Source organism: Sciurus vulgaris (assembly GCF_902686455.1).
Source record: "Sciurus vulgaris genome assembly, chromosome: 4".
Lineage (NCBI taxonomy): Eukaryota > Metazoa > Chordata > Mammalia > Rodentia > Sciuridae > Sciurus > Sciurus vulgaris.
In genome coordinates this window covers 66,329,252-66,342,623 of record NC_136464.1, presented here as the reverse complement: position 1 = coordinate 66,342,623, position 13,372 = coordinate 66,329,252, and the positions used below count along the sequence as shown (strand labels likewise).

General features: G+C 37.2%; 1 protein-coding gene across 7 annotated transcripts in view; it reads right to left on the bottom strand.

Moving 5' to 3' along the window:
- Window positions 1–13,372, bottom strand: part of ANK3 (ankyrin 3) — a 621,742-nt gene that overhangs the window by 525,080 nt on the left and 83,290 nt on the right. The gene's annotated exons all lie outside the window — the stretch shown is intronic.

Genomic DNA, 13,372 nt, shown 5'->3' with positions numbered 1-13,372 from the left:
AAATATAGTTCATCTGTTTTTACTGTACTGTACTCTCAATACTCATTAGTGTTTTCTTTTTTTATTGTAAACAAATGGGATACATGTTGTTTCTCTGTTTGTACATGGCGTAAAGGCATACCATTTGTGTAATCATAAATTTACATAGAACAATGTTGTTTGATTCATTCTGTTATTTTTTCCCTTCCCCCCCACCCCTCCCACCCCTCTTTTCCCTCTATACAGTACTTCCTTCCTCCATACTTGCCCCCCTCCCTAACCCTAACTCTAACCCTAACACTAACCCTTCCCTCCCCCCCATTATGTGTCATCATCCACTTATTAGCGATATCATTCGTCCTTTGGCTTTTTGAGATTGGCTTATCTCACTTAGCATGATATTTTCCAATTTCATCCATTTGCCTGCAAATGCCATAATTTTATCATTCTTTATGGCTGAGTAATATTCAATTGTATATATATACCACAGTTTCTTTATCCACTCATCAATTGAAGGGCATCTAGGTTGGTTCCACAGTCTGACTATTGTGAATTGAGCAGCTATATGAACATTGATGTGTGATGCAACAGTGAATGTAGAAGATACCACAGACCCAGCAGAAACTTCTCCTAAGTCACCCCCTCAGCAGAAAGAATAGAGAACTTCTAAAGCCTTGGCTACTGAAGCCCAAAGACCAAGGTAGAAATGGGTAGGACTTAGAAACAAAAGACAAACTCTTATTTTGTTTGTCTTTAGAAACAAAAGACAAACTCTTAGAGGAAGATGGTTGAGAGTTATGAGATAAAATGAAGACAATGGTTTGAAAAAAAAAAAAAAAGGAGAAAGCCAGAGTAGAGTGCTTATGGGCACCTCCTGTCCTCCTCCTTCTCCATAAAGCCATTAGGGAGCCAATGCCACATATAAACAAGATTAGATCCATCTGCTTTCATGGCCACCAGCCAAGCTCTGATCCAAATGTTTTCCCTCCCCACAGCCCACAGCAGTGTGGAAAGACAAGTTTGCTTCTGTTCTTCTGATCCTAAATAAATGCATGTCTTTCTGTTCTGCTCTAGGATAGCTTAACGTTAGCAACGGTTGAGAAATCAATGGGAAATAAAAGCTACACGTAAGAAAAAGGTTGCAATTTTAGGAAGCCTCACGATCGAAGCTGACCTTCATATTTTCCAGAAGGTAACCATCCAGGCCATCCTTCTCTAGGTCCTGCCTGCCCTTCTTGAAGAGCAACTTCACCTCCCAGGATTTTTCCCTGCTTGCAAACAGGAGCCCCCAGTACTGCCTCTCCCAAATCTCTGTGAACTGCAAAAGCATACTGATCCTCACTCTTCCTCCCTCACCCCCACATCCAAAGTCAGAAGGTGCTGACGTCTTGCTGAGACCTTACCTGGATGACAAAGGCAGGATATAATTCATCCCCCACCTACCTTCTTCCAGTAACCAGCTTTGCACCAAGACCCTTTCCCCTCTCTTCCACCCTTCAACCCAACATTCTCTTTCCATATTCTCTTTCAACAGCTGTGAGATAAAATGACATAGCTAAATAGAATAAATTAAATAGAACTAAGTCACTATAATTAAACTTAGTACAATAGAATTTAAATAGAAAATATCCCCTCTGCTTTTCTCTTCTTATAGATCAGGTCCTGTATCCACCATGCCATAGGGAAACAAAAATGTTTTGTTTTCCACCCTTGTCTTAACATTAATAAAAATGGAAAGCGTAATCATGTGCCTAAGGCTCTCACCTTTTTATCTCATTTGACCCACAGAACAATCCTGTAAACAACAGGGTATACATTATGATTTTTATTTTACATAAGAAGAAAACAATGAGTAAAGAAATAAGCAAATTGCCTGGAGTCATATGCTTGATATATGGAAGCAACAGATTTCACAACAAGTACTTCTGTTGCCAAATTCCAAGTTCTTCCTATTTCCTAAAATTGACTCCCAGGGTCCAGAACCATAGGTTACTAAACTTTTACAATTTCCATTGGAGTCACAGAAGCAATTATGGTTCATTTCTCAGCAGTTGTTCTCCAATAAGATTATTCTGAAGTCCACAGTAATTACTTTAAGACTGTCCTACACAATTCTTGTTTCTGCCTTGACTGTATAATCTGTTATGGTAACAAGCAGGAAATATAGGTAAAATCATGTCTAAGTTTACAAAGGCAGGAATGCAAGATATATTACTAAAGTTGTGAAATAAAAATGATTGAACATCATTTATAATAACCATAATATGATCTTATGAATGGTTTCTTTTAAATAATCACTTCCTTCCAAGGAGATCTTGAATTTATGACTTTTCATATCTGATGCACTCCTTACATGTATACCCAGCTAGTTAATGTCTATGATAATAAGAATTATTTTATCCATTATCCAAAATATATCTTCACCAAAGGTATTTATTATATTTGTATAAAAATCAAGTTTAGTTGTGTTAACATCATCAATATAAAATAATAAGAGTTAAACTTTGCACATGCCTGGTACTATTCTAAAGGACTCATAAATGTCATCTCATTTAATCCTCACCTAAAACCCTATGAAATAGGTGCTTTTTTATCTGCATTTAACATACAGCAAACTGAGGCAGAGAGAATAAGTGATTTATCCAAAGTTACCCAGTGACAGAACCTAGATTTGAACCCACATTGTCACTTAATAGTCCAAAGAATTTCAATAATTTTTAGTTTCAAAGACTTTCATTTGATACTAACAATTAGGGATGAATTCAAAACTTTTCTGTGTCAACCACTAGAACAAGAATGGCATCGTGAAAACCACCCTCTTAGGAGATCATTACTTATGTTATTGCATTGTTTTTCCTTGAAGAGGTTATTCTGTATTTAGTAATAATGAAATAGAGAGCCCCTGAATGTCCTTACACTGAGAATTAAAGCTTCCTTGTGCTGAGGATGGATGGGGGCCACAGAAGCTAAAACTGGCCTATTTTCTGGTTAAAAACAGCTTAGCTAAATCTACATATGTCTATCACCTGGCTTTGGTTTCTATAAATTGTAGCTGCCTCTGTAGCACTGGTGGAGAAACAATCTAGCTGCTGCTCCCCAACTTGATCAAAATGCATAAACTTCATTTTTCATTTTAATATCATTTGCCTATTTCTTCTTAAGCCGGTGGGTTGCCGAATCCAGTCAGCCAAGATCCAGACAGGTTCCCTGGGTTGGCTGCTGGTGACAATCATGCTAATTATCAAGATCACTTATTGTTTTAATCATTTAAATGAATAAAAAGAAAGAAAACATGTTTTTTCCAATAACAAGAAAGCAAACATTTAGCCTTTTGGAGCAATTGGGCACTTAATATATGTCTAGTACAAACTACATTTAATCCATTAAACAATACAGTATAGGAATTATTATTATTCCTATTTTATAGATTAAAAATCTGACACTTGAAGATATTAATTAAATTTCCCAAAATTACACACTTATAGCCAGGGGAAAGGCAGCATTCAAAGTTTGTTTTCAGAGCCCTATTCTTACTCTATTGACTGCCTTCAATCTACTCTACAGAAATAGCACTGGTTAAATGAGAGAAGAACATTGTGAGCAAATATTTCTCCAGTATGACCATGGAAGGCAAGGCAGTGTGGTGTGTTCCCCTATACCCACAAATGCACCCACCAAGAGATTCAAAGAAATGTCTACTGGGATGAAGTTGTCTAAAAGACCCTGGGGAGAGTTAGGAGCTAGAACAGTAAGAAATTACAAAGAATAATACTATCTCCCTTACTCATTTACATAATTAAGATTCTAGATTCTTTCCTCTGGAATTCGACATTTTATTTGTATTCCTTTGAGAAATAAGCTGTATAAAGCTCAATATTACAGATCTCTGAATATATCATTTCAAAGATACTTGAATAAATAAACCAACATGCTTAACATTGATAGTACTTTTGCATTAGAGGGCAGGGAAACAATTTATCTCTGTCAAACTAAAATTTCAGACACTTCCGGAATCATGTGATCCATAGCTTGTTGAACTCAGACTCACTAATGTAGTCGGAGTGAAGTATTAGAAAATTCAAAGTGGCACAACTCGTAGCAACTTTCAACTAAGTAAAAAAAAGTTCTAAAATATTCTAATTTTTTTTCCCAAGATGATATGCAAGCAATATAAAAGACTTTTCTGTAAAGAACAAAGATAGGTACACTTATGGACCAATAGTGGGTTTGATCCATGTACTTAGCAACTCAAAATGTGAATTAGCAGTTAGGCAAGGGTCATGTTTGATTACTGGGTTGGAATAACAATGTAAAATTAAAGGTAACTACAGCAAGAGGGTGCCAAGGTTTAGTCTAGTAGTAATTTATTGAACAGTGATGAAGAGTGCAGGTTCTAGAGGAAGCAAACCATGGGTTCACCCTGATTCTCTCATCTACTTCTCTAAGATGCAGTAATGGTGATGTTGCTACCCACAGGGTTATCAGGATGAAACAAAGTGGTGCATACGGAATACTCAGCCCAGGTGTTAAGTGCTCAGAAATTGTGAGCTGCTGCAGATGTTATCAGTTTACCTCTCCTGTTTCCTAGACATGTTAGGAAAACCAGAAAGTTGGAAGTTTAACTCATCTAATAAGAAATATACCCAAGGCTTTTAAAATCTCTTCTAAGGGATCAACTAAAGATAGAAGCTATTCTGTCTTGTTCACTACTGTTTCCCCCATATCTGGCATAGTATGAGATAAATACATGCTCATTAAATTACATGCTGAATCATTATATGAATGAGTATGTTAAATATTATCTTGGTGTACACTGGAATCCTGGATGGTTACGGGGAGGAAGTGTTTAATATGAGTGAGGAGAGGGCATAGAACTGAAGTTAAAGTGAAGCCTATCAGATTATTTTTCACATCGGGAACAATAAGACCTAGTCAGATTCTTTGGTTAAATTCCCCCAAATCACTGATCTACCCATAGTGTCAAAGATCTCAATGCAGATGTTCAGCTGTTCTTATGAAATCAGTGTTTTAAAACAGTCAAATCCTCAAAAGAACCTCTCCTGAACACTCCAGCCTATTTGGATTTTAAGAGGACCTATTACTGTACTGTTTATTACATACAACAGAGAAGGCACTATTCTAAGAAGTCTACATTTGTGACATTAAATGTTTGTTGGATCTTCCCCAAATGGTATGAATTAAATTCTGCACATATTCTGCATGCATTCATTCCAAGCATGATCTTCGCCTCTACAGGGAATATGAAGAGGAATAAAATATAATCCTTTCTCTTAAAGAGCTTACTGTCTCATAAAGAAATCAAGACAGATACAAACATAGCTTTAACACAAGGCAGATCACAGCAAAGATCATAGAGACACACAGAGAAAGGAATCCAAAGAGGAACTGAATACATCTACTTCAAGCAATTAGGGCTTTATAGTAGTGAAGGCACATGGACGAGACCACTGGATAGGTTAAAGTTTGAATGGGTGAGGACACCGCAGATTAGACAATAGTGAGGATAAAGGCCAGATAGAAAACAGGATGATTAAGGAACATGGGTGACTTTGGCATTTAGGTTTATGGGGTCATAAAAAGAGAATATTTATAATGAAAACTACCTAGAAAATCTGAAACATGAGGACAAACCCGTGTAAAAAATACAGTAGGTCATTGAGCAGGAATGTGACCTAAGTCTATTCGTTAGAAAGATTTATCTGGCAAGAGCATGTAGGATGGAATGTAGAGAAAGAGATCTGGTGACTCAGCAGTAGAGGATTAACCCTGCCCATGGAGAGGTCTGGCCTTTGTCCCTCTTCCTCCTGCTCCTAAAAGTGATCTCTAAGCCCCTGAGATATCCTGTCTGTAAGGAGGGTATTTGTTTACCTTGAGGCTGGCTTTGGAACACACCAACAATGTGACTTAAGGGGGGCGGGGGCGTACCTCTAGCCCTGCAGTATCAATCAGTGTAGTCTCTAGAGAGACAGGAGACTAAGGTTTACCATGTGAGCAGTCACTATCTGTTCATCCAATCATGCCTATATGGTGGAGCCTTAATAAACACTCTAGACACAAACGCTCAGCTAAACTTCGCTGGTTGGCAAATACTCCTGTGTGTTATCACACAAATTTCCTGTCCACATAATGTCACTAGGAGAGGACAGAAGAAGCTTAGCACCTCAATCCCTTCTGGATTCATGCTCTTCTTCCCCTGTTTGATTTGGAATCTGTACCCTTTCACTATCAAAATCCATAACCGTGATTATTAACATAACTTTCAGAGTTCTGGGTGATTTTTCTTGTGAATTATAAACCTAAGGGTGACTCGGAAGTCCACAAATTGCAGAAGAATTGGTGTCAGAAGAAGATGTTGTTAGGGACTTCCAAACTCCACAGCAACCAGTAGGAAACTCCACTACAGTGCTTGAGAAAGTCAGGATGGCCGCCAGAGTAGCAGTGAACTACAGAGGAAGGAACACTCCAGTCTGACAGAAAACAAACAAAAACCGACCTGATTAGATATAAGAAACAGAAAAGAGTTGACCTGAGAGAAAATATTGACTAGATTATTGATAAATGAAGACTGAGAAGTCAGAAAGAAGATCCAGTTTGAGGAGGAAAACAAGGTAAAGCAGGGGAAATGAGAAACATGAGTGACTTCAACTCCTTCCTTTCTTGGGACACAGGCCCTTTCCACCTCTGAGAGGTGGAGTCTGCTCCTTCACCCAAGGAATCCTGTGTGTCCAGCAGAATACAGAGTAAGTAATGTTCTACCCTTATAGTCCCAGCCTTTAAGAGGATGAGCCGGTCCCACTCTGTGCCTCTTGTCATCCTGAACAAGGATGAACATCCTTGATATATGATGAACCATCATATAAAACAGCCCAGGCTACTCTGCTGAGAGAGGGACCAAAGGGGACCACAGGCACCAGATCTGGGTGAAGAAGCCACCTCGGGCATGCAGAACAGAGGGGCCTTTAGATGGCTGCAAACACAAAAGAGACCTGAGGCAAGAACACCACAGAGCTATGAGAGATAATACTGCATTCACACTGTGGGATAGTTTTTATAGAGTAATAGATATCCAAATTATAATACAGTGAATATAATTCAACCAAATCAGTTCCCTAGCTAATTTCTTTATTAGAAAGTTGGTGATCATCCAAGATAATGGAGGTCAGTAGTAAAAAGAATAGCTAATTAAAATTAAAAACAACCCACAGAGCTTGAGAATTTCATCTATATCACTATAGATTATCAAAATTTGTTTATTCATCAAATTACCTAATTTATATGGAAGGAGTCATTAAGGATAATATGCTTGATCAGGTCTGTGATTATACCTGAATCATTCTCCCCTTCATTTTTCTAGTATATTAATATGTTAATCCTTTTTGGCTAATTGCTGGCAAGCTCACTTAATTTTCTGTTATCTGCAATTATACTAAAAGGTAAGACACACACACACACACACACACACACACACACATCCCTTTGTCTTCACATACACACATACCTTTTCTTAAGTTTCTTTTCCTATTCTAAAACTCTTTCGAAAGACTTGAAAGTCTTAAAAACTTCAAATTTTTCAAGAGTATGTGGTTCTTATAAAATTATGACATTTTGACTCTAAAAATTGGGATGAGGTGTTGGTTAAAGTAATACCAAGCACTCAAACCCAGGGTCAAAATGCTGAATGAGGCTGGGTGTGCTAGCACACACCTGTAATCTCAGCTACGTGTGAGATTTAGGCAGGAGGATTACAAGTTTGAGACCAGCTTGCTCAACTTGGTGAGATCCAGTCTTAAAATAAAAGATGAAAAGGGCTGGAGAAGTAGCTCAATGTTAAGAGTACCCCTTTGTTCAATTCCCAGTACCACAAACAAATAAATCAAATGCTGAATGAATAATAATACTTGAGTGGTACCTCCAAACCTTATATTGTTGTCAAGATTCACATGAGCACATATGACAGGAAAATAGTGATACTTTATTATCTTTTGGAAAATAGACTGATGAAGCCTCTGGAGTCCTTCTCAAAATAGTGTTTTTAAAGGTATAAAAGAACAGAATTGTAAAGAAAACTAAATGTACTGAAATAGTTATCTTTTTCTTTTTCTTTTTCTTTCTTTCTTTTTTTTTTTTTTTTCTTTTGGTACCATGTATTGAATCCTTGGGCACGTAACCATGGAGTCACATCTGCAGCACCCCCTTTTATTTTAATTTTTTAATTTGTTCTAATTTGTTTTACATGACAGTAGAATGCATTTGACACACTGTACACAAATGGAGCATAACTTCTCATTCCTCTGGCTGTCACACCAGTAGTGTAATCATGCATGTATATAATATAGGGTAATAATGTTTGTCTCAATCTACTGTCCTTCCCATCCACACTGCTCCATCTTTCTCCTCTCCTCCTGCACAATCCAAAATTCCTTCATTTTTCCCTACCCACCACCCACTATGAATTGGCATTCATTGAGAAAATATTCAGTCTATGGATTTTGGGGATTGGCTTATTTCACTTAGCATGATATTCTCTAGTTCCATCCATTTACATTCAAATACTACAATTTCATTCTTCTTTAAAGCTGAGTAATATCCCACTGTGTATATGTACCACATTTTCTCTATCCATTCATCTGTTGAAGGGCATCTAAGTTGATTCCATAGTTTAGTTACTGTGAACTGAGCTGCTATAAACATTGATGTGACTGCGTTACTGTAGTATGCTGATTTTAAGTCCTTTGGGTATAAACTGAGGAATGGGATAGCTGGGTCAAATGGTGGTTCCATTCCATTTTTCTAAGGAATCTTCACACTGCTTTCCAGAGTGGTTGCACTAATTTGCAGTTCCACCAGCAATGTATGAGTATACCTTTTTGCCCACATCTTCTCCAACATCTATTGTTGCTTGTATTCTTGATAATTGCCATTCTGACTGGGGTGAGATGAAATCTTAGAGTAATTTTGATTTGCATTACTCTAATTGCTAGAGATGTTGAACATTTTTTCATATATTTGTTAAGTTCCTTAACCCATTTATTGATTGGGTTATTTGGTTTTTTGGTGTTAAGTTTTTTAGTTCTTTATATATCCTGGAGATTAGTGCTCTGAGATACATGTGGTAAAGATGTTCTCCCACTCTGTAGACTCTCTCTTCACATTATTGCTTGTTTTCTTTGATAGTCCTTTTTTAAATATATATTTTATTTAGAGACAGGGTCTCGCCAAGTTGCTTAGGACCTTTCTAAATTACTAAGGAAGCTTGAACTCATGATCCTTCTGCCTCAGCCTCCCAAGCCTCTGGGACTACAGGTGTGCATCACAACACCCAGTTATTGAAATATTTTTAAAGTATATTTGTGATAATTTATATGCTTCTTTATTAATATGTTAAATTGTAAAATCTTTTGGTAAGCATAATAGCAGCTATATTTTTTTCAATAATGGAGGGAACTGAACCCAGGGGCAGTCTCTCACTAAGCTACAGCCCCAGATATTTTTATTTTTTATTTTGAGTCAGAGTCTCACTAAGACTCCCAGGCTAGCCTTGAATTTGTGACTCTCCTACCTCTGCTCCTACCTCAGCATCCCAGGGTACTGAGATTGTAATAGGCATGCACCATGATATGTGGCTACACACTGTAATTTTTAAATAGTTATGAGAATAAGTGACATTTCAAGATACTGGTAATGAAACTGTAATGAAATATGAAAATATTCATAATTACTTCTGGTACCAAGTTGCAGTACATTCTACTGTGGTTTCTCATCTACATTTATAATTAAAGGAAAAGCTAATTTTCATTTAAAGATTACTAAAATGAGGTTATCTTCCCCCTCCCATCCAAGGGGACCTTGGAATTTCTATTCACAGTTATTTGGTTAAAAATTCTTGCATTAAAGCACCACATGAGTCTATTGTTAATTATGCTGAATTTATAGACCTTCAGAAACATTGCACCTTTGGTGCCTGGGTGATGCTAGTATCCTGACTAAAATCAAAACATAAGAGGGGGAACCACTGGCTTTTAAAAGACAGTGGGACCATTCCAAGTTTTTCTGAGGAATCTCCACACTGCTTTCCAGAGTGGTTGCACCAATTTGCAACTCCACCAGCAATGTAAAAGTGTGCCTTTTCTCCCACATCCCATCAACACCTATTATTGCTTGTGTTCCTGATAATAGCCATTCTAACTGGGGTAAGATGAAATCTTAGAGTTGTTTTAATTTGCATGTTTATAGTGGTTCAATTCACAATAGCTAGTTTGTGGAACCAACAAACTTTATCCATTCATCAGATGAATGGATAAAGAAACTGTGATATATATACACAAAGGGATATTATTCAGCCATAAAGAATAATAATATTATGGCATTTGAAAATAAATGAATGGAATTGGAGAATATCACGCTAAGTGAAATAATCCAATCCCAAAAAAACCAAAGGTTGAATTTTTTCCCTGATAAGTGGATGATGATATATAATGGGGGTGGGCAGATGGGGGTGAGAGAAGAATGAAGGAACTTTAGATTACGAAGAGGGAAATGAGGGGGGGTATGAAAAATGGTGGAATGAGACAGACATCATTACCCTATGTACATGCATGATTACACGAATGGTATGAATCTACAATGTGTACAACCATAGAAATGAAAAGATGTACCCCATTTGTGTACAATGAATCAAAATGCAGTCTGTAAAAATAAAAAAAATAATTAAAAAAAAAACAGACAGTGGGAATTGGAGGAAGAAACAGAGTGGTGCAGAGCTAATGGTACAAATGTTTGGGGACTACATGTCTATTTAAAGTTACAGTAGGAACTCAAATACAAATGGTAGCGTGCATGCAGTCAGACTGAAGACAAACTGGAGGGACCCTGGGAAGGGAATAAGATCATTTTCAAGATAGGCACATAGAGGTTAAGTGAAACCATGAGATTGGATAAAGGAAAGTTAAATACCTGCAAAAGATAAGAATATGAGGCTGGACACAGTGGCACACAATTGTAATCCCAGAAGCTCAGGAGGCGGAGGCAGGAGGACCATGAGTTCAAAGCCAGCCTCAGCAACTTAGTAAGGCCCTAGGCAATGCAGTGAGACCCTAAATAAAATATTTTTAAAAGGGCTAGAGATGTGACTCAGTTATAAAGCACTCAGTTGTAAAGCAAAAAAAAGAAAAAGAAAGAAAGAAAGAAAGAAAGAAAGAAAGAAAGAAAGAAAGAAAGAAAGAAAGAAAGAAAGAAAGAAAGAAAAAGATATGAAAGATATGAAGGAGAAGAGAACAACCTTGGAATTTACCAAATGTAAGGCAAGAAGCCAAGGACTGAAGACAGAAAAGTTTGAAAGCAATGAATGAAAAATAGTTAAAGGTTTATTTAGCCCCAGGCCATGCCAGACAAAAAACAAGAAAGTTTAAATCAGAGCCGTGGATTAGCTGTGGTATCCAGTCTAAACTCACAATTCTTTATTCATTTACATTAAAAGAATTTATAGGAAAAAAATTACTTATCAAATCAAACTGCAATTTTTAGAAATAACTATATTTTCTATTTAATTTTTCTCTAAAACATTCCATCAAAAGAAATAAAGGCAGGTAATAAATTCTATTTGACATCATTATTGTCTACCATTAAAAGTTGGGGGGTAGGATTTGACTTTTTATTTCCTTTATTATGTTTCTGGGAATAAAATTTTATTTTCTAAAATGTTTTTTAAAAAGACATCTATATTCTACTGCCAGAAACTCCATATAGAGATCGAAGATCATAAAGATTAAGGTTAATGAATCCTTATTGGGAAGGCTTAATGACAATTGGAACCTGAGTATACAGTATAAAGGACCACTGATTTTGTATCAATGTTTTTACATGTTATTTTAAATCCAGAAAAACAAATCAAGTTATTGTGACATTAGTAAGCTAACTTACTTTGACATGAATTGATCCTTGATTCTGACAGTTTTCCCTGTGATCAGTCATCACTAGTTAGATGACTCTAACAGCCAAATTGCTTCTTTTTCACTTTAACATATAACTAAATGGCACTTTCTGTGCTGCAGACCAGCTTGCAAACAGCATAATATAAATATAAATCTATTTTATCCTCATAACAACTTTGAATTGGGTTATCACTATTATCCCTAATATAGAAAAAGGAAACTGAGGCACACAGAGGTTAATTAATGTTCAAGATCACACAGCTAGGACTGGGGTTGTGGCTCAGTGGTATTAGAGAGCTCGCCTGGCATGTGCGAAGCCCTGGGTTCGATCCTCGGCATCACATAAGAATAAAATAAAGGTATTGTGTCTACCTACAACTAAAACAAAATATATTTTTAAAAAAGATCATACAGCTAAAGAATCTATCTAGGATTCAAACCCAGATAGTCTAACTCTGTTGCTTTTTGTCTCTGTCACCAAGTATTTGGGGAGGGAGAGGCGGCCTTAGAGGAGGAAAGATTTATTTTGACTCCTGGTTTTAGAGGGTTCAGAATAAGGTTAGTTGATTTCATTGTGCTGGGCCTGTCGGGAGGCAGAGCGTCAGGTCAGAGAGGGCAGAGTGGAGCAGAGTTGCTCATCTCAAGACAATCAGGAAGGAGAGAAAGAAAGGTGGGAGGAGGGGCAGGTGGTGCAGGCAAGCATGCTATAAGAAGGACCAGGGACAAGATATACCTTTTCAGGGCACACCCCCAGTGACTTACTTATTCCAACGAGGACCCACCACCTACAATTTCCAACACCTCCCATAATGCCATCAAATATGAACCTTTCAAAGAATTAACTTACTGATGAGGATCAGAGCCCTCAGGGTCCAGCCACTTCCCCAAATCCCCACCTCTGAACACTGCTGCTTGGGTACCAAGCCTTTACATGAGACTTTAGGGGACATTCCAGATCTAAACCATAACACAGGTTTTTGGGCAGAACCCTCTATTGCCCACTGCTCTGAGATATCCCATGGCAGAGAAAAATATGTACAGTAATATTTTGAATGCACTCTCAACAATATATGCTCAATTCACTGACTGCCAAAGATTTCATTTCTAAACTTCATACTCCTTTGCTCGTTCAGTAATATCCATTAAGTTACTGATTCCCTTTCCTGTAAATACCATTTATCGGTGAAAATCATTTGAGAAACCCATTGCTTAGTGATGCAAGGTAATTTATTATCATTTATTGCATTATACTGGAAGATACTCCTTGAAAAAAGTTACTTGATACTGTAACATTGTGGATTAGAAAACTGGCTTCTCAAATGTTCCCTACAAACCCAACATGCCAGTCCAACATGCCTCCTTTCTGCAAGCTGCACCTGAGAATGCACTGTTTGATGTTTTGCTCTCAGACTCCTTATGGTTTCCAGAAGTCATTCATATGC